Raw genomic sequence first — 21,508 nt, 5'->3', positions numbered from 1 at the left:
GCACAGCGCAACACTTAGCTATTTCAGACGGCATGAATTTCCCAGAAGTAGCGCGTCGCACGTGCCTCGAGCATTTAACAACAATGAACGGCGCCACTTTTCCCAGGATAGAGGGGCTTTACCGTCGCCGGCACTGCCACGCCTCTCAGCTTCTCAACATGACAAAAGAAAAAGCCAAGGAGAAGGATGCCTCCTCGTCAAACGCGCCAACGCGCCACCCTCGTCCAACAGACATGGGATGCAATTTCTGCCTCCTTCGCCTAAACCTTGGGAGCTGCCCTGCTTCCAATCGTCGATGGCCTGGCCAATCTCGCCCCACACGGCCAGCAGTCTCAACAGTCTCTTTTGCAAAACTGTGAACGCGAGCTATTCAAACGTCGGCACGGTGAGCTCGAACATCCACAGACGCGCCGAGAGATCGCTTCCAGCATCGCCGGAGGCCTCCCCCTGCCACCGCCGGAGGTATGGCTTCTACGAGAATCATTTCTACCAGAGCCACCAGCGCAATCCAACTACCTCTGATAGAGCCCCCACCACCCATGCCGGAGCGAGGGTCCGTCATGCCTACGACATTCTGAGCGACCTCGCCCAGGACACCATAAGTTTCTCCACGAGAGATGTCCATGAGATCAGGCATCTCCCCCGCCATCGGTTCTACTGGGATGACATGCTCCCCGAATACCAGCACCTCATTTTCGATAGACTGGAACTCTTCCACGTCGTCGCGAGAGGGAACTGTAGGACGGCAGTCCTATCCCAGACGTCGATGATTCGAGTCTGAGGTTTTCAGAGAGCTCCCCGACCAGCTACCCAACCAGCCTCGACGCGGACGCCACACGCCTCGTGCTCCCGCGCACACCAGCTACCGCCCAGACACCAAGTCGAAGAGGCCCCCTAATCGTGAGTCCGGCAGCTACGCTGAGTCTTCAAAACCCACCAGTGCCGTCATCGACGGCACAGTCGTCTCCTCGACGCTCCTGTGCGTTTTTCCTGTCGAGGACATTCTCGCCCATGCTCTTTGCGAGGCTGGCGTCTCGGCCGACCGTGCCCGAGCTTGATCTTGGATCGAAGAAAACGACCCAATGGATCCCGACTCGCCAACCACCGCGACCGAGCGAATCCTGGAGTGGCTCAGCAGGACCGACACTGTCATTGAGCCCCACGCCGATGACGGCTCCTTCGACACGTACGATGGCAAGGAGGAAAACCACACCAACACAAAGGAACACACTACAGACAAACAAAGCGTCGTCGAAGACTCTCAGTCGGACCTGGGTAGCACTGCCTACAAGTCAAAAGCGACGGGACCTCACCGCCAGTCCACTCGACCCAGCAGGCACCTGAAGTCGACTGGGCAGTGTTTAGTGAGGCAAGTAGTTTTCACGGGCCGCCCGACTACGGCGGACTTTCCATTCGCTGCACGAAGGCTTCTTGCCTCACGGCCCGCCCAGCCCAGCTCTCAATTTTATTACTTCATTCCACTTAGCAGTATTTTACTGGTGGATGGCTGTAGTTCTGTTCCTTCCTTCAGTGAAGCGAAGACTCGCCTGCATGTATGAGGTTGAAATCAACTGTAGCGACGAGAAAGTGCGAATGGTTCTTCCAGCATCAAGTGGGAACTTTCTTAGGGTAATTGTTTATAAATGGTGCCAAACAACAGAGTAGCGGTGTTTATTTTAATTTTTATTATATAGAACGCGATGATCCCCGAGTACTAGAAGTAACATGTATGCTCGGGCATCAAACTAAATAATGTAAGTAGTAGGGCTGGGCGTCGATTAAAAGTTTTAACCCGATTAATCGCCACCCTTTAATCGATTAATTAATCGATTAATCGGTCTCGTTTATTTCATTGGAAAATATTAAAAGAAGTCTTTTTTTTTTTGCTGAATCTGTGATAAACGGTGCAATGTACAACTTGGATTATTAATTAATCAAGATCAATATCAGATATCTTTCACAAAATATTACTTTTGCTGCGTGAGGCAAAGATGTTCGTTGATATTCTCTAGAAAGAGCGACTTCCTTTCATTGTTTACAATAGTCTCTACTGCGCTAAACAGACACTCGAACGACATTGAAATGGCCTGGGACTTGCGTAACCTCTGCACTAAATCTGATGCTAAAAATATATCGCCTCTATACAGTTTACCTTATTCTAAAATTTGACCTAAAGTTCGCCCTTCGTACAGGCGTACTCGTCCACGTCTGCGTTATGGAAGGGATTGACGGAGGCTTATTGCGGAAAAGGCGCCGTGTAACCGAGCTTTCGGTTGCACGTCAAAAGATCCCCAGGTGGTCGAAATTAATCCTCAGTCCTCCGCTGGGGCGTGCCAGATGCCCGTCGTTGGTTTGGCACGTAAAACCCCCAAATTTGACTTTGATGGAAGGGTTTAATTTAGAGTTTCTTGGTTCGTCTAAATTTTACCGATTAACCAGTTAAAAAATTTAATCGCGATTAAAGCATTAATCGATTAATCGGTAGGTTAATCGATCAATTGCCCAGCCCTAGTAAGTAGATGTAGTGAACAAGAGTTGGAGCTAGGAACGTGTGCAATTTCTGACCAATTAGAAGTATTAAGACGTTTCTAGGTTCCTTGTATTTCACGTTATTGGATATCTGAGACTACTTTAAACAGTTTTTTCTAAAATGGCTGTCTAGCATTTTAATTAGGCAAATTATTGGAAAAACCGAAATAAACCGGTTTTTATGAACGTGTAACCGGTAACCGAAACCGTAAAAATTAAAACCGTAAAAAACCGAAACGAAACCGTTATCAACAGGAAGCGGTAACCGTAACCGTAACCGAAACGTCATATTTTTCGGTTTGAGTCCCTGCGGAGTGCTGCTTTCAGGGACAATCAGCTCGGTATTTGCTTCTCAGCTGTTCGAGAGGGGACACGAGCAGGGGTGGTAACAGCATGCAGTCCTGACACTCTGAAGAGAAAGTGTGTGGTTATGGAGCGAACCACTACAAGTTTTCTTGTTGTGGCCCTCCCCAACCAAGTTGAGCGTGATTGAGTGTGTATGATAACAGAAGTGTGCTCCAAGAACTAAATTTCCACAGATAGTAGAATCTTTTTAGGAACAAAGCATGAGCATGTGTTTTCATAATAATTTCCAGCCAGAGGTGGGATGCTGAACCCAAATTTTGGGGGGAATATCTTGGTGGCAGTCACCTGTATAGCTCGTCAGATATTCATAAACCTCATCACTTTAAAGGGGCCCTGCGACGACTTTTTGACTGTTTTTTTTTTAAATTTACACCGAATCTGAGCATACTGAACATAGTAACTTAGTGTAACTTTTCTTTTCTTGAATATTGCTTTATTTTACAAGTTATAGGCAAATTAAACTTGCAAAAACAAGCAAAAAACAACCTCCTTCATGACGTCCCTAGTCCTGGCTTGGGTAGAGGAGGGGTAGAGAGCTCAGCGAGTGCTCAGGGCTGCCGCACTCCGTGTCAACGGCTCGAGAGAGCGCCACTAAAGCATAGGCTGGATAGGCTGGATGAAGCGGGCAACCAGGGTGGCTCGCATTGCATTTGCTGCGCGACTAAATGCCAATTCAGCATGACACTTGATTGGCCACAAACCACAGCAAACGAGGGGTAAAGATCAGTTGAGAACGGGAGCCGCTTCATGCTGCCGAACCACCAAACGGCCAAATTGCAAGCCAAACCTGCTTGCCGAAGGCCTTCAGGACACTCGGAACTGGTCGATCCCCCTGCCCATACGACCGCAGCGCCGCCGTATTCATCCGGCACCTTTCTATGCCAGTGGCGGATCCAAGGGGGGGGGGCGGGGGGGCGGGGGGATGGGTGGCGGCCACCCCTCCCCAAACAAAGTCGACCCCCCCTCCCCCTTCTCGGAGGGAAATTTGACATGGGCGGACCCCCCGGTGCACATGAAAGAATTTGAGAATAGCATCCTTACAAATTTTCGGCCCCCCCCCTCTCCCCCCAAAACAGAGTTCTGGATCTGCCCGTTCTATGCTCGCCGCTTCACAGCAATGCTTGGCGCGGGCGTTGGCCCCTGATTCCGCTACCCCTTTCTAGTATGTGCCGCCTGTTCCACTGCTTGGTAGCGGGTATGTCAACGGGTCATTTCTTGTTTCTGTACTTTATAAACTGCATTTGTTTCTTTTCTGATCTAAAATACTGAACAAAAAATACTTTCATAAATAATTGAAACAGTTTATGCCACTTATATTTTGTATTTCCACTAAAATAAAGCTTTTAGTGACCCTGACCATTCGTAAGGCAGGAGCTGGCCAGGACCGATAACGTCACAATGTCACCATGTGCGTTCGGTACCATGGGGCGCCTCTATAGGTGGAGAAGGCTTCCACGTCGTCCGGTTAAAATATGACGCACTGATATTTAGTTGCTCTCTCCGTGCCCTCTGGGTTGCCCAAACCGCAAGAGATGTGGAAACGGCAAAAAAGGTAGATGCTTAAATAGGATTGCAGGGCCCCTTTAACGCTCTTTAAACCTAAAATGTATTAAACAAAAAATAAAAAATTTTATGATGCTCGTAGTAAGTATTACCAGAAGATCGTCTCACTTGACCGAATTCTATGAAGCTGCATCGCAGACCAGACTGATTAGGCTCTCAGACTGCCTGGTGACTTCTACTGGCAATGTTGGTTGCCTTGCCTTTTCTTTTTTCTTTCCCGCTGCTTTCGGAAAGCCACCATTTCTTCACGAACAAGGAGTTGACCTTCAAGAAAAGCGATAGTAATTGGACGATTCAAATGGTCCAGATGGCAGCAATATGAGCTGACACAGTTGGGGTTAATCAAAGTGAACAAAATACAGGAGTGGGAGTCCCCCGCGTGCCAAGCCACGTAACCTAGTGGCACAATGGAACAAGAAGCAATATGGCAGTCCATTGCACTTTTCCTTTTTACAGTCTTAAGCGCGAAACACATGTACGACGAAACCGTCCGATCCGACGTCCGATCAGGCAATACGACAGTCGGAGGTGAGGGTTTTCAACGCTCTCCGGTGCTACGAAAACCCTCGCCCCCCAAGGTCATTCCGGCCGTCCGCACGTCGGATCGGACGGTTTCGTCGTACATGTGTTTCGCGCTTAACACATTCCTCTGCATGACATTTTTCTCTCTCCGGCCAGAACGTTACTGTTCCAGCTCATATTGCTGCCTACGTACTGTACATTGTTTTTGTTGACTAGCAACGGGGTACATCTGCGAAGGAGGAATCTCATCGTGCGTGTGACCACTCCATGTTTTTGCACTTCCACTGTTAAGCGCAGAGGAATGCAGTTTGGTTAGCTGAACTGGTTAGTTGAACCCATAAATCCTGGGTTTAATCCACCCCTGTGCGTTTTGATCTGGATGAGCATCGCACCGGCGTGCGGTCATGTATCACTACTGCATGGTGCACGTTTAAGACCTCAGGCTAGCAGTACTGTACTGCACAGGCTAAATTGCTCATCTACAGCTGGGAGACTCTTCGCCCGTCGAGGCAGACCATGTTATAGGCTGTATAAACAAAACCCAACCCAATAGACTAATTAAAAGAAATCCTGCCAGAGATAAATTCAACAAGCCCCATGAATGTTGTCCTCCAGGAACACTTAGAGCTTTAGTGGGATACACTTTGGGGTTTACTGTGTAGGCATCTTTTCTATTTCCTTCTTCAAAAACATCGCAGGAAAGAGCAAGAGCTTTTGTCAATATCCAGTTCACAGTTTTCTCAAACAAGATCACGTGTATAACAAAGTCTATGTCCTTGTTTTTGTTGTGTGTAGCGAAATTAGAACCGGTCATGAAAGCTTGCAATGTTATTATTAAGTACCCAGTTTTTAGAAGACTTTCTGCCTCTCTAGTTGTGTATAACCATACAGTGTAAGATTGAAAATATGAAAATTTTGTATAATGGCTATTATCACGTGATGGTCGATCTCCCTTATCACTCAGCTTGGCTAGCACTTTGTGCCTTGTGATGATATACATGCTAGATAATTAAATTCTTAATCAAGTATAGACTTGTTTGTTAGCTCCTAGCTGTGGTCCGTGCTTCTGCAAAGTTGGCTGAGGAAGGCAGCTGGGTTGCTAGTGGCTCGAACTTTCATTTGTACATAAATGGGGAGAGCTATCTTCTTGTGTGCTAAGTGCTTGCTATATTATGTTTTTCTGTGTACATGTTTTAATAAACATGATTGTTTTTTGGTTGTCTTCTGCTTAGGAAACAAAATAAAGATTCTTTGATTATTGGAATGTGTGCTTGTGCTTACTCGACAGTACTACAGGGCACATATTCCTATTCCTGCTTTAAACATAATGTATTTCCATTTCAAGAGGGTTCAATGAGAAGCTGTTTTTGCCTGCTTTCGATTTAAACTGAATGGCCCACAGACATCAGGTTCAAGCATTTAGAGTTTTGCAAAGATTTAATCCCAAATGTAATACATTAGATTAATATTGCCAATTCGCACTCTACTTATCAAGAGCATGTACAATGGTTAGTATACACATTCAGTGAACTAACATGTTGCTAACACAACCACGCCAAACATCTGCATACAGCACTTGCTGAAGCTTTGCAGCACCAGCAAGTGTTGTGGTTGTAGTTCCCGAATCCTGTTTGTGATTGGTGTGCAAGAAACTCATCAGGGGCGTTCTTGATAGAAAAAAGAAAACAATGACATAAACTGGGCTGATTTATCAGTGCGATGCTTCATAACTCAGCTGACAAGCTAATCAAACATTGTATTTAAGCACTTCAGTGAACTACACATCTGCTTGAAGTGATCGGCGAGTTTTCAATACTTTGGTAGCTTAACTGAGTTCATTTTGTATGTAATTGTAGTCCAAAGATACTTTGATTGTAACACAACAGTATTTACGATTTCCAGTATGTTTTAGGTGCATTCTGCACATAATTTTGATCGCTGCATTTTTATTAAGGTTGAAGTATATTTTGCATGAACTAAATTCATATTTTCAGAAATCTATTTGAAAGGAATTTTGTGTTTACTAATTTAGTATTTACGTATTTCAGAACGCATGACGAGTACTTCAAATGTAGTTCAAATAAGGGTATTTTGAAATGATTTTCAGAAATATATTTTAATATGAAGTTAAAAAAAAAGGCACTTGTATTTTAGGCATATTTTGAGTTTACTTATAGATATGAAGTGTACTTGAAATACACTCAAAATCGAATATGGTATATTTCAAACGTCTTAGTTTTCTCTAAGGGTCTTCAAGCGAGGATTCAAGGTCCTAACGAGAGCGTCGTTAGCTTCGTGGAAGATGTCCTGCGACTGAGCAAACGCGCCGATCCCGAAGCATCCGAAGCAAAGAAGCTCAGAGTTTTGATGCGTGGCGTCAAGGAAAACATTTTCGGTGGTCTTCTGCAGAGTCCGCCTACCACCGTCGAAGGCTTCATGACGGAGGCCACCAACATCGAACGTGCCCTTCAAGCACGAGCCACCCACTATCACCGAGTTCCCGGCGTCGGTTCCTTTTTGCCTTCCGGCTGCAACACCACGGACATCCGCGAGATGATCCGAGACGTCGTCCGGGAAGAGGTCAAGAAACGTCTACCTGCCGCCGCAAGCCCAGCTTCGCCCTCAATCGCCGAGATTGTCAGGGAAGAAGTCCAGCAAGCGCTGCAGCCTGAGGTTCTCGTCAGCACCGCTCCGGAACCACCGACGTTGAGTTACGCCGCAGTGACCCGACGGCCACCGCCTCCTCGTCACACCTATGTCATGCCGCCCCGACGTCAGTCTCCTGCGCCGCAGCACGACCGACGCCACGACGACCAGGTCCAGTACGCCTGCCCGGAGCCTCGCGCACCCCGCAAGACCGACGTGTGGCGAACGCCCGACCGACGCCCTCTGTGCTTCCATTGCGGGTAAGCGGACCACACCTACCGCCGATGCCCATACCGACGACTCGGGCTACGCGGGTTCCACCCGAACGACCCGCGCCCCCGTCATGGTGAACGCCCTATCGAGATCGACGAGTACCTGCGACGACCTCAGCCCCCCGAGCCTGCGTCCCGCCGAGAGTTCCGGTCGCCGTCACCGCGACGTCCAGCTTCGCCGATGAACCGACCACGACGTGAAAGCCTGTCCCCCCTCGCTCCTCGCCGGGGAAACTAGGCGCGGCAACCCCTGGAGGTGGAGTTGCCGAAGACGACTGACGCCAAGATCCTCCACGAACGTCGGGGGGCCCCCACTCGAACGCTACCAGAGACCAAAACGACGCCGCTGCAGTGGTGTCCAATAACCTGAACGTCGTCATCGATGGCCACGACGCATCTGCACTGGTGGACACCGGAGCAGACTACTCAGTCTTGAGTGGGAGGCTTTCCCGCCGCCTTCGAAAAGTCACGACGCCGTGGGAGGGACCTCAAATACGAACCGCCGGAGGGCACCTCATCACACCCATTGGGAGATGCACTGCTCGCGTCGAGATCCGCGGTGAAACGTGCCTAGTGAAGTTCATCGTTCTACAAGACTGTTCCAGAGACGTTATTCTCGGCATGGACTTTCTGTGTGAATACGGCGCCGTCATCGACCTTGGTGAGAACAGATTGACGCTGCGCAAGCGCGTTCCGTCTTCAGAGAAACCTCAAACAGCGTCAGCCGTCGTCCGAGTCGCTGCCGACCACGTGAACCTGCCGCCGCGATCAAGTGTTGTCGTACCCGTAGTGGCCGATGTAGCTACCTGCGGCGAAGTTGTTCTTGAAGGCAACCTTCAATTACTTTTAGAAAGAGGAATAGGCGTCGCAAGAGGAGTGGCTGAACTTCAGGATGGGCGCACCGTGGTCTTCGTGACAAACTTTCGACAAGAAGCGCAACACCTCACGAAAGGTGCCGCTGTAGGCCACGTCGAGTAAATTCGGAACTCCGCCGAAATCGCCGCGATTGCTGAAGAATCATTCCCACCTCAGCAACACATTACGGCGCCAGCGCAGCTCGACATTGACCGCAAGCTTCCAGGCCCGAAACGGCGGCAGCTAAGTGACCTTCTCGCCGAATACAGTGACTGCTTCGCGACGTCGTCGAGGGTGCGCCAAACCACCATTGCGAAACACCGCATCGTTACCGAGGACGACGCGCGCCCTGTGCATCGATCGCCGTACAGAGTCTCCGTTAAAGAAAGGGAGGTGATCCAGGAGCAAGTGCAAGAGATGCTGAATGACGACATAATCCAACCCTCAAGCAGTCCGTGGGCCTCTCCAGTTGTACTGGTTAAGAAGAAGGACGGAACGCTTAGGTTCTGCTTGGACTACCGGCAGCTGAACGCAGTGACGAAGAAAGACGTCTATCCACTCCCCCGCATCGACGACACGTTAGACCGGCTGCGCCACTCCCGATACTTTTCATCCATGGACCTGAAGAGTGGCTACTGGCAGATCGAAGTCGAAGAAGGGGACCGAGAGAAAACAGCTTTTGTAACGCCAGATGGGCTGTACAAGTTCAAGGTGATGCCCTTCGGACTGTGCACGGCTCCAGCAACTTTCCAGCGTGTCATGGACACCGTACTGGCAGGACTGAAGTGGCAGAGCTGTCTCGTCTACCTCGATGACGTCGTAGTGTTTTCCAGCGACTTCGACGAGCACTTGCGAAGACTCCGAGCAGTTCTCCAAGCCATACGGAGCGCCGGACTCACTCTGAAGCCGTCAAAGTGTCGGTTCTCCTATGACGAACTGAAGTTTCTAGGTCACGTGGTTAGTAACGAAGGCGTTCGCCCCGACCCAGAGAAGACTCGCGCCGTCGCAGCATTTCCAGTACCGACAGACAAGAAGGCCGTGCGAAGGTTTCTTGGACTATGTGCCTACTATCGGCGCTTCATCCGGGATTTTGCAAGGATTTCCGCACGACTCACAAACCTCACACAGGACGCCGAGAAGTTCGAATGGGCCGAGAAGCAGCAGCAGGCATTCGACGAAATGAAGCGACAACTGCAGACTCCTCCTGTTCTAGGACATTTCGGTCAAGATGCGCAACCGAAATTCACACGGACGCAAGTAACGCTGGACTTGGCGCGGTACTGGTTCAAGTGCAAGTCGGCACCGAGCGAGTTATCGCCTACGCAAGTCGGACACTGTCCAAGGCGGAGAAAAATTACTCCACGACTGAGAAAGAATGCCTTGCTGTCGTCTGGGCAATCACGAAGTTTCGTCCGTATTTGTACGGGAGCCCGTTTCGTGTAGTCACGGACCACCACTCGCTCTGCTGGCTTGCGAACCTCAAGGACCCGTCAGGACGCCTCGCTCGATGGAGTCTGCGACTACAAGGGTTCAACATGACTGTGGTCTACAAGTCAGGCCGCAAGCACAGCGACGCCGACTGCCTGTCCAGGGCCCCCATCGAAACACCTTCCGGCAGCAGCAACGACGAAGACGACGAGTGCTTCCTGGGTGCAGTGAACACCGACGACATGTTACGACGTCAAAGAGACGATCCTGAGTTGCGCGCGCTAATCGAGCAGCTCGAAGGACGAGGGGGTACTGTCCCCCGTGTCTTCTCGAGAGCCCTGCCGACTTTCGTCCTCCGACAAGGTGTACTTTACAAGGAGAACCTCGGAGACAACCCCTATGAAAATGGTTAATGCCATTTGAAAGTCATATTATTGCCAAATGGCAACAGCTGTTTACAAATAGTCAATCAGCAGGCAACAGATGTTAATCGTCACTGAGACGTCACCCTGCTGACCCGGATAGCCATTTCGCCACCGTCAACTTTTTGCCGTTCTATTGGTTATTGTCGGTGTATCATCAGTGTATCTACATGTTAACGTTAAATGGCTAAAGGAGGCAATCAAAGAACTATACATTTTATAGTGTTTTGACTGCCTCCAATAGCCAATTAGCATTAGCATGTAGATACACTGGCAATGCACCGACAATAACCAATAGAACGGCAAAAAGTTGACGGTGGCGAAATGGCTATCAGGGTCAACAAGATGACATCTCAATGACGATTAACATCTGTTGCCTGCTGATTGACTGCTCTTAAACACCTGTTGCCATTTGGCAATAATACAAGATGGCATCAACCATTTTTATATGGGAATAATTATCACATAGATGTCATTTGATCGAATTTCGTGACCATTTCGCCATTGTCAACCCCTCGTAAACTTTAAGCTGGCCAGCCGAAAAACTGCAATAGTTTACATGGCCTACCATTGATTCCATGACTGATACACATAGTGCCGGCTTGCAATATGGGAAGAAAACAAAGATTGAAAGACAATTTAAAGACCCAAAATTTATTTATCACAATGTCATTAAAATGACGTTTTTTTTTCAAGACTAAGTTAATCACCCAAATGTAAACGATGAGTGAAAAAATAACCTTTCCTTGCTTCCTGACATGTCTGTAAGGTGTCAGCTGAAAGAAGAAAAACATTATAAATTAAGTGGGCATATAACCAGAAATATTCTTGCAGCACATTCAAAAATATGCACAGAAGAACCTTGATCACATGTTTTCTCGGCTGTTATGTTCACGGAAACCGGTCCTATCGAACGTCCAAAAGTATATATGTGTTAGAATTACAGGCTTCATGAATTTCCTTCTTGGTTCTTATGCCCAAACACTGCCACTCAAGGTGGCCGGCATGACTACTAGGAACACATACCTTGTTCCTTTTGCTTTACTCCCTTTATTTTACCTCCTTGCCTCTCTGCACTGTGTTTCTTGCTTGGTCCTGTATGACAATAAGAGATTCAGGCTCTCACGACACCCCATTTTTCTTTACCACCTCCATGCCACCATGTTCAAGCAGTGCTGATTGCATCAAGCCCCACTGCTTTGATGTGGCATGCAGGGTGCAGTGATTTGTTTGAGGCAGCTGTGGTTTAGCTCGATGGGCTCAGAGTTTTTGCATCCTTATATTTCAATATTTTCTTAACTGCAACTATAGACAACGCATCACTGCAATGGCGCGGCTGTCGGCACAGCACATGTACACACTTGTCTGCTCACACGAATCTAGTTCCTGCGTATGTAGTGCCCATAGCTGCTGTGGGCAAACAAAAGCTTGTCTGTAAACAGTGTGTTACTTATAGTTCAACCACAATTTTAAGAAGTGTTGAAAAAATTGTCAACCTATAAAATAAGACAATCTTTTTTACAGCCATAAAATCTAAGGTGAAATAAACAGAGTGAATATAGCTTCCTGAAACATCTATAGCTATCCCAAAGGCATTATCAGTTGTTACATCTTCGCTCATGTCATGATCCTTTATTGTGACTGCATAAAGATGCAGCAGCAGGGTTCTACTGTATTTCACACAATGTTTGAATGTGCAATAGCTTTAACTTCCACAACACATCAGCCAACCACAGGTTGTCAAAATTTCAACTCCACAATAATGTAATAAGTATGAATACAATAATAATCCCTGGGAAAGGGGTACAAGAGGGAGAAAGGTCAAAGAGGAATCCCCTTTGTCCCCTTGTTCCCCATTTTATTTGATGTGATTATTATCGTCATTCTTGTCTTGAATAAAAGGGTCTACTCGTGTCTCTTAAGAGAGGGAAGCAGCTTACCTGGAAGAGCATAGCGCCCCCGGGACAGAAATCGAGAGATGCTGTCCTCGACTTGCTTCCCCACATTGCTGTACTCCGTGAAGGTGCGAGCTGAAAGAGCAAATGAGAATTGCAATTTAAAATGATAATAGCCCCTAGAAAGCTACACTCAAGTATTGGTACCCTTTTCCTCATTGTCCAGTTCTGCCAAAACGGTCATTCATCCATTTGGATGGTGAAATTCGTTCATGCGCATGCAGCTTGTGGGCACTGCCATGTTGTTATTGCGTCATTACTTGAATTTAATGTAAATATTCACTTCACCTTAGACAAAGATTTATCTATTACTTTTGATAAGATCTTTGGATGCTTGGTAATTTTAACAGCAGCCTGGGGGGCGCACTCATAGATGCACCACTCTTCAATCAGTTTGGGGAGTGCGTCTTTAAACGCTCACTCTTTTTATCGTACGGGAGGAAGCACCATATATCCCCTAACATCGGAAATAATTTTCCTTTAGAAATTAAAGCTATGATGGTAGCAAGTTTCATACAAAAAAATATAAACAAAATAGGGACAAAAACATTTTTTTTTGGTCATGGGTCCCCAGTCAAGGGGTCAAGAAATAGATTAATCTTGTGTGTTAACATTTTTTTTCAAAGCAAAAACATGACAGGACTATGTTATCAAGTGTATAGCTCTTTTTACTGTGGTCATAATGAGGTGGCATAGCCTTTGTCATTTGCCCAATAATGCTCAACAAACACAAAACTAAAACAAAAATTCTCGCAGACCAAGAGCCATTACTACATGCAGTGCAAGTTTTGAGGGTAAACATTTTGGCAGAGGCCTGCCTGGTCGGGAGAAAGCTTAAAAACTCAAAAACATCCGTCCACACGCCCGCATCTGTGTTCCCTACATAAAGGGGACTAGCGAAGCGCTGTCATGTATGCTGGTAAAAGAAAGTATTCAGGTGTCCCACAAACCGGTATCAACACATTGACGTATGATGCTGCGAATTAAAGGTCATCCCTCTAAACAAAGAGCGCAGGGCATTGTATATTCAATTCCATGCCACCTACATTGGAAAAACAAAGAACTTCCCAGAAAGAATTCAACAACACAAAAACAACTGCAAATTCGACCACGAACGCAGCACTTTTGCACAGCACTGTGAGGACAATGAATATCGCATCAACTTTGCCAACACCCTCATAAATGTTCAGACAAACTTCTGCCAGCAGCTTTTTATAATCATGGCATATCCAAACAACACCAGGAAACATCAATAGGTCCACTGGCACATTGCCATCATGTTACGTGAACGGACTCAGCCACCTAACGAAGTGAAAAAAAGAGACTATCGTAGAAGAAAACGAAGCTGTTGTCCCCTATCTGGAAGCAGTCACCCCTGAAGAAAAAAACAAGCTGTTTTTGAAACGTTGGGACCTTGTTGTAGGATATGGTTGGTGATTTTTTTCAAATTCCAATGTATGAGTTTTGCATTTGTTTGAGTCATCATTCACTTTTTTACCATATTTACCCGCATAATGAACACACCTCTTTATTCTGAAATTGACATATATTTCGGGGGTGCGTTCATTATGCAGGGTAAATTTCTGCATTTACACACTTCGCGAAAATGTAATTTTAGGTGGCAGTATGACACGGCAAAGTACTGTGGCATGTCTCCACTGACGGAGGCACATTGACGGCTGGTCGTGGGCGCGCTACAATAACCATGTTCTACAATTTGAAAACCTTTTTTTAGGGTGCTTTCGGTGTGCCTTCTGTCAAAGGAAAAGCGCCCTCCTAGTGAATAGTAAAAAAATCTTGCATGTAAGAAATTTAGGTGTCCAATAAAAGCATATGACCAAATAAGATCATATAATAACCTTATAAAAACATATAAGAACAATATAGGAAATATATAAGATTATATAAGAAGTTTTAAGGAACTGAAAAGAAGTTTCTTATAACTTCAAATATAATTTTATATTGTTCTTATATGTTTTTATAAGGTTCTTGTATTTTCTTATATGATCTTATTGGATCATACGCGTTTGTTGGACATACATTTTTTTTATACATTTAAGATTTTTTTACTAGGGAAGCTCACTCAGCATGGTGAGTGACGCGACCGTCCTTAGGCCTAACCACTTTCACGATTTCACTGTCCGAAAGCACACTACAGATGACCGCGTGTTTGTTGACATCAATGCGTTCGGTGGGCGAAACATGTCCAAAGCTGGGCAATTCCTCGACCCCAGCTTTGTTACGTGTATGCGCCGCTCGGTTTCACTCTTGATCACATCCGCAACTACACACTTGCAGTCATGAAAGCATGCACCGCTATGCTTTGCCTGGTTTGAAGTGGCCTGGCCGCTTGGCGGCGAAAGAAAATTGGCTTGATGGCTAGCCCAGTTGGACGTAGTTTGAGACTCATGGAGCGAGTAGACACGGTAAATATAAACATTCTAAAAACTTCTCAGGTGTTCCTCAAGCTTTGAGTACTGTGACCTATTTAAAGCTTGAGTAATTAACATTCACTTCTAAGCTGACTGTAGTGGTAACTACGCACCCACCGGATCAATCAACCACCTCCCTCTTGTTACCTGACCCCGCCTTCTGCACATGGTTATGGGCGGGAGTGTAACACATGGCGAAAGGTAGACATATGACTGGTCCAACGAGCATGTAGCTTCTTCTACGATTTCAGCTGGTCATTCAACAGAGTATAGTGATGCAGCACAAAAATATTTGTGCCATTTCAGAATGTCTGAAGGAGAACACACCCTCAAACATCCTGAAACTGTAGAGAGTTTCCTGCAAAGCCACTCGATTTGATTGGCCAAGCAGTAAATAAAAGGTACACTCACCAAAGCACTGTGTTGCCCATGATAAGCCTGCAACTCCCTTCAATAATTGGGAAACAACCAAAAAGCCACAGGAATGTAACACTGGATCCTGAAACAGAAAAGAAACAGCAAAATGCAGGAATTAACACAATATACAAACCGCTTCAGCGAGTGACACTTAAAACTAGCTACAGTTCTTTGGGCACCGTCTTTTTATTACAGATAATTGTGAGTGAGGACGTGCTGTCATTATTTTTCTAGCCCTGTAAACCTTTCCCATTCGAAGGTCTCCGACGTCGGTTTCGCAAACTTCATAAAATCTGCCATTGCTCCATTATCAAGTTCTAGAGCAAGTGACAAGTTAAAATTTCAATGGTGGAGGCTCACAGACATTAAGCACCTGCTTCAAGCCCCTCGGCTGTCGAGAAAACACTATGTCAACCGCTCCGAAACATAGGTTTTGTGCAGAAGAGAGATTGAAGTATGCTACTGATTCAGTAGAACTACATCATATTCATCAACCATTGTTAGCCGATTCACTATGCGACTCATCGTGAAAACGAGACTTGGACTTGGCCAGGGCAATATGTTTTACAGAGAAATGTTTACCGATTTGAAGGACGCTGTCATTTCATTAAGCAGCCTTATATATTTGCTCTTTATGAAGCAGATGAAGAGGAGCAAAACACAAATAGTGCTATGGACAACGGCAAGTTGAAGAAGTGATAGGACAAGCGCTACTTGTGGTTCTTCAACTTGCCCTCGTACTGCCATTTGTGTATCACTATTGTTTGAGCAACTTGTCAAGCGGTTCAATTTAGTACCCGTGAAGCGGCTTGTCAGTGGCCTTGTCACTAAAGCAGGGAACATGCAGACAAAAAATCACTTTGATGGTGATGACCACAACATTTTCATGTCATCTCAGAAAAATCGCCTCCCCCCCCCCCCCCAAAAAAAAAAACAAAGCTGATCCTGCACTTATGTTGCAGAATGTGTGAATCGTCTGACGGCAGAGACTGGAGGGTCACACTGCAGTTCTCTTCGTGCGTTACACTCCCAGTTTCAATGCAGTGACCAATAAATGTATCGGTGATGCAAAAAAATAGAAAGAAAAAAAAAGACATTGCTCTGAATATTTTGTTGTTCCCCTTATTTAACTTATCAAAACAAATTTCCCGTTAATTGGACCTTAAGATAAACGTGATATGACGACCTATTAAGGATAACAGCAATCCAGTCCTCGTCAAATTAACTGAGGGCAATAAAAAAAAAACAAGGAGGTCATGCAATAATTGTATAGGGGAATGGCAACAGTCCCAGGAAGATATGCTTCAGTTTGTGCAGTATCATTGATTTCCTCATCAGACAAGTGTCATCAGCTTTGGCCACTGCTCATGCATTACATTTTAGAGTGAAGCACACTGTACAATGGCATGTTTACTCCATGACATGCCAACCTTTTGCTGGGTTCCCAATTATCCTGAATAACACAAAAATTTGCAAATAAAAGAAGCAGTTAGATCAATAGGTCACAAAAATCTATGTGAAACGAGCAGTCTAGATCAGTGCATGCAGGGTGACTCCATGTGGGGCTGTATAGGAGCTTTACAACTACCCCAATAGCTTGTTAAATCAAACCCAATTATCCTCTGCTAAATGTGTGAGCTACACGGTCTTGGTAGACAGCTCAAATTCCTCACTTACCCCGCATATAAGTCCTAGAGTTGTATTCACACTGCTTGCGTTTGCTTTGGCCTCCACCCCCCCACCCATTTTCTCCCACACTAGGTGGCAGAAACACTGTTGTTATTCTGCATGTGGCTGATTATTAAAAGCCTTTTGGCTTTTCAATTTAAGTAAAATCACATATTGAAAAGGAGCTTATTGCCTAGTAATCAGGTCTACGAGAAAATTTTGAAGTGTAGAATATATGAAGTTTGCTAGACCTATGGCGGACAATATTTACCCTCCAAATCAAAGCAGCACCAAATGTGTCAGCCATGTGCCCATGACAACTTCAGATGAGACTAATGACAAATGCATAAATCATATGATAATTACAGAACGACCCGATACTATGACCCAGCAAGTTGAACAAGCTTACGTGAACACGCTTACAAAAAGATATCTAGAATGCCAAAGAATCAATGGAAATAAAAATAGGAAGACTTGACTGATCCTCTCTGAAGTCCCGATCATGGTATCAATAGCATGCATCGATGCTTACAATCATGCTCTGCGGTGTGGCTAAAAAACACACCTGAGTGAAGCTCCCAATCATTATGCTCTTAGGTGGACAAAAGGCTCACTTCAAACAGCTTTCAGCAATAAAAAGAAGCATGCCAGATACTAACATAACATGGTTTCCCCAAAAATAAAACATATAAATCTCCAACATCTTTAGGGGCTAAGGAAACAACCAAGGACGCACAAGAATGAAGCAGCTCATCCCAAAGTGAATGGAACGCCAAGGTGCAACACATCGCTCTCCTAAGCAACTAACACTACTTACAATTTTTTGAACACCTTCCTGGTACACTAAGAGCGGAAATATTAATTATAATTACATGTGGTGCATCGCCTTCAGGATTGCTGGATGATGTGAAACTCTGGAAGATCTTCAAGATTAAAGTGAGCAGAAATTTTTTACTTGGCCTGAAAATGTCTCATACTTTGTATCTTGTTCAGAGTTAAGCAATAACACCATAGCTATCTACTAACACATTACTCCTAGAAAGTATCACCTACGTAAGACAAGAATGATTCAGACACTACCTATTGTTAGCGCCATTTTGTAAAAGAGACTTGCACAGTCTGCTCACTTTCCATGTGGCACACCCATGAGTTCTTTCGCCGGGCAGATGTGCCAGACGCATATTAAATCTCTCACACCGGCCTCCATGTCCACAACAAGGCTCTAACATTTCAGAAGTGTGGTCACATGGCCATGCTCCTCTGCAGATTGACTGCTGTAGTGACATGTAGCTCAACAGCGGTGGACTTCTCCTACTAGAACCTCAACATGGAAGGAACGAATTCTCAAGGGCTACGGCAGATTGTGCGGAACTTGAACTGACCGGCTGTGGCAGCAAACCCTCTCCAAGTTCCAGCCACCATTTCAACAGGGACAACGGGGAGCACAGGCTTTGTCAGTAGCGACGGCACCCCCACGAGCCAAAGTCCGTGGCAGCACCTGCGACAAAGAGCCCTTGCATAATCCCTGTCACCACTCCGGCTGGGATCACAGGGAGCACAAATGATGGCGGTGGAGCCACCACGAGCCAGAGCTACATGGCAGCACCTGCAGCAGCGAGGCCTTCACAAGTATACCACTCACCATCTTGAATGGGAACTCGGGGAGCGCAAGCGTCGGAAAGTGACGACAGCGCCACCACCAAAAATGATGTGGCAGCACAAGGACCAGTTTCTGATGACAACAGGCGCTGACATCCAAGTCAACTTGGTGGCTGTCCAACCAAACAGACGTGACGGGTACCTGAGAAGGCAAATAATGTTTTGTAGTGATCGAAGTGGCCAAAAAGTTGCCAAGCGAAACTCAGCACTCAACTCTAATGATGAGCCACGCTGTTTCGACTATGATCGACATATGTCTGTGAATCGCTCTAAACCGCAGAAATGTGAAGGCTGCATCAATTTTAATGGACATGGACAATTAATGGACCATTTTTGAGTGCAGGCCACAAACTGCCAGCGAAAACAGTGATGAAAACTCAAGTGAGTTACTCCGACACTGCTAAATAAATAGGACAGCTTACCATCATCTCCTATTGATATCTGCCATTAAGCCTCTACCTCGGCACTGTAGGTGATGTCAGTGGTGTCCGTCTCAGGGAACTCAAACTAGTAGTTCACTGAGCAACTCCTCCTTGACCAGGCCTGCAGCGATTATAAATATGAAGAACAGATATATTACGTTACATAAATGACACAAGATAGAAAAGGCACAGACAGTCCCATACCTTCCAAGGTTGGGAACACCAAATTCAGGATAATTTCTAAGCAGGGGAGGGGGGGGGGGGTGTTTTAAAAAGAAATATTGAGAACAAATTTGCATGAAGACAACTTCATTATATTTATATATTGCACTGCCTATGCTCATGGGATTGCAGCCGTCCACAGTGATGGCAAAAACTCTTCTTTAGTACAAAAGAGAGGGGGAGGGTAATTTCTCTTTTCGGGAGGTTTTTCTGTCAATCATACAAACTGATCAAAATTTAAGAGACTTCTGGGTAATACGGGGAAGTTGGCAGGTGTGCAATACTAAACAGACACAATTTGCTACCGGCAATGGCAAAAGAGAATGCAGGTTGGATCAGCTATGCATAAAGGTACTTTGAACAACATATACCATATAGAGTGTACTCACGCAAGGCTAGCGAGCGGTGCACTCTGGGTACATCACCGTATTTGTGTTCGTGAAAGCAGACAGCGGAAAGCGCACAGCCTCACGGGCCACACTATGAAGCGAGCATTCTACGGTTCAGGTGACACCACGCATGAAAAAGATGTCGCTCTTGTGCGACAGTCTGCTGTTGCACAAGGAAAAAAGATGAACTGGAGAAAAAAAGACAAGGACAGCAGGCGTTGCAGACTCCCAGTTTCTGCAAATCCCGAGAGTCCGAACATGCGTGCAAAATGGCTTGGACACTCGACTTGAAATGAGAATGACTCACTAGCATCATCGGGCAAAGCCCACACAAAAATCACGACAAGTGGAGAGTATGTGAGCATGTTAGTGAAGTTAATTAGTGCCCGTCTATTTTGTGTGTCCAAATAAATAAATAAATAAATATATATATATATATATATATATATATATATATATATATATATATATATATATATATATATATATATATATATATATATATAGATAGATATATATATATGAGTAAAGCTATACGCACTCCGGAATGCACTTCGGACAGAAACGGCTATACCCACTCCGCTTTTCTCGCATGAAACGAGTGGTCACAACGAATTTTCTAAGCGGAGGCATGGCATAGGGGTCAAGGTGTCCGCTTCACACGCAAGTGGACGCAGGTTCCATCCGCAGTGGGCCTTCTTTTTTTTCTTTTTTTTTTCTCAACCATTTTGTTTTGTCGAGGCATTTGGCGATATTTAGGACATTTCTTTTTTTTTGCGATAAACAGTAAAAAAAAAAAAAAAAATCGAACGTTGTTGAGAAACTTCGCAAAACTAAATGGTATGGGACCCCCTTTCGAGGTGCGATCGAGGACAGCGGGGCTTGGATTGCCTGCTGGACGCCGCGAAGCGGCGTGTACTGGTTACGATTTTAATTAGCAGCCGATACTGTCGCCGCGAAGCGGCGTGAACGCAGGCGGGGGGCTGTGTTAACGAGCTCCCCAGTGATACACGCGCCGTTCTAAAAGGGTGGCCCGAGCGGCATGATCTCTCGGAGGAGTGCGTATAGCCATTTCCGTCCGAAGTGCACTCCGGAGTGCGCATAGCTTTACTCTCTCTCTCTCTCTCTCTCTCTCTATATATATATATATATATATATATATATATATATATATATATATATATATATAGCGCAGTAGATCAAACGGCTCCAACCACAATGTTTTCTTTTTTTACGCGTTTCGCTCGCGTCGCTTGAGATCACCCACAGTGATAAGACGCGCGGGCCGACAAAGAAACCTGGCCAGCAGATATGGGTAGGCAGCGATGCGTGCCGACGCGAAGTGACGACCCACGTGCGATAAAACGTTTGACAGGCCGACCGACGTGTTGGGTGACCGAATCATGGCTTCGCGATTGTAACTCGCAACCCGTCGGACGGTTTGACGAAAAGCGCGAGGAGAGATGCTCGCCTAAGGAAAATACCTGTCAGAATACACTTCTCGGGCGCGATTAGGCAAAGGCAGGGCAAGGAAACAAACCAAGGAGATGCTTGAACGGAAGCTTCGACGCAAATGAAGTTCAGGGTGGATTGGATTGGCTTGTAAAAGACTTTGTTTCGAGGTGTATAATAAATGCGAAAATAAAAAAGTTAACGTAACATTATTCGTAAAACAGTGGCAAACCGAAACAATAAAACGTTTTAACAAACTTAAAAAACTAAAAGAAATGTATTAAAATAA

At 45.8% G+C, this 21,508-nt stretch overlaps 2 long non-coding RNA genes and 1 pseudogene across 3 annotated transcripts; 1 reads left to right on the top strand and 2 right to left on the bottom strand.

Annotated features, from left to right (window-relative positions):
- The window catches only part of LOC120843788, an 82,160-nt pseudogene that overhangs the window by 50,699 nt on the left and 9,953 nt on the right, over positions 1-21,508 (top strand).
- On the bottom strand, positions 11,238-11,974 carry LOC121838306. The gene is made up of 2 exons (XR_006078454.1): positions 11,474-11,974; positions 11,238-11,379 (listed from the first exon to the last, which is right to left on the bottom strand). It is a non-coding gene; the product is annotated as an uncharacterized LOC121838306 (long non-coding RNA).
- On the bottom strand, positions 15,414-19,344 carry LOC120843789. 2 transcript variants are annotated; one of them, XR_005716252.3, is made up of 3 exons: positions 19,194-19,344; positions 18,458-18,573; positions 15,414-15,489 (listed from the first exon to the last, which is right to left on the bottom strand). It is a non-coding gene; the product is annotated as an uncharacterized LOC120843789 (long non-coding RNA). The 2 variants fall into 2 exon arrangements; XR_005716253.3 differs by lacking the exon at positions 19,194-19,344 and adding an exon at positions 18,718-18,748.

The sequence above is a fragment of the Ixodes scapularis genome, unplaced genomic scaffold, assembly GCF_016920785.2.
Source record: "Ixodes scapularis isolate PalLabHiFi unplaced genomic scaffold, ASM1692078v2 PGA_scaffold6__148_contigs__length_123643588, whole genome shotgun sequence".
In the NCBI taxonomy this organism is placed as follows: domain Eukaryota; kingdom Metazoa; phylum Arthropoda; class Arachnida; order Ixodida; family Ixodidae; genus Ixodes; species Ixodes scapularis.
This window is presented reverse-complemented; position numbering and strand designations above follow the sequence as displayed.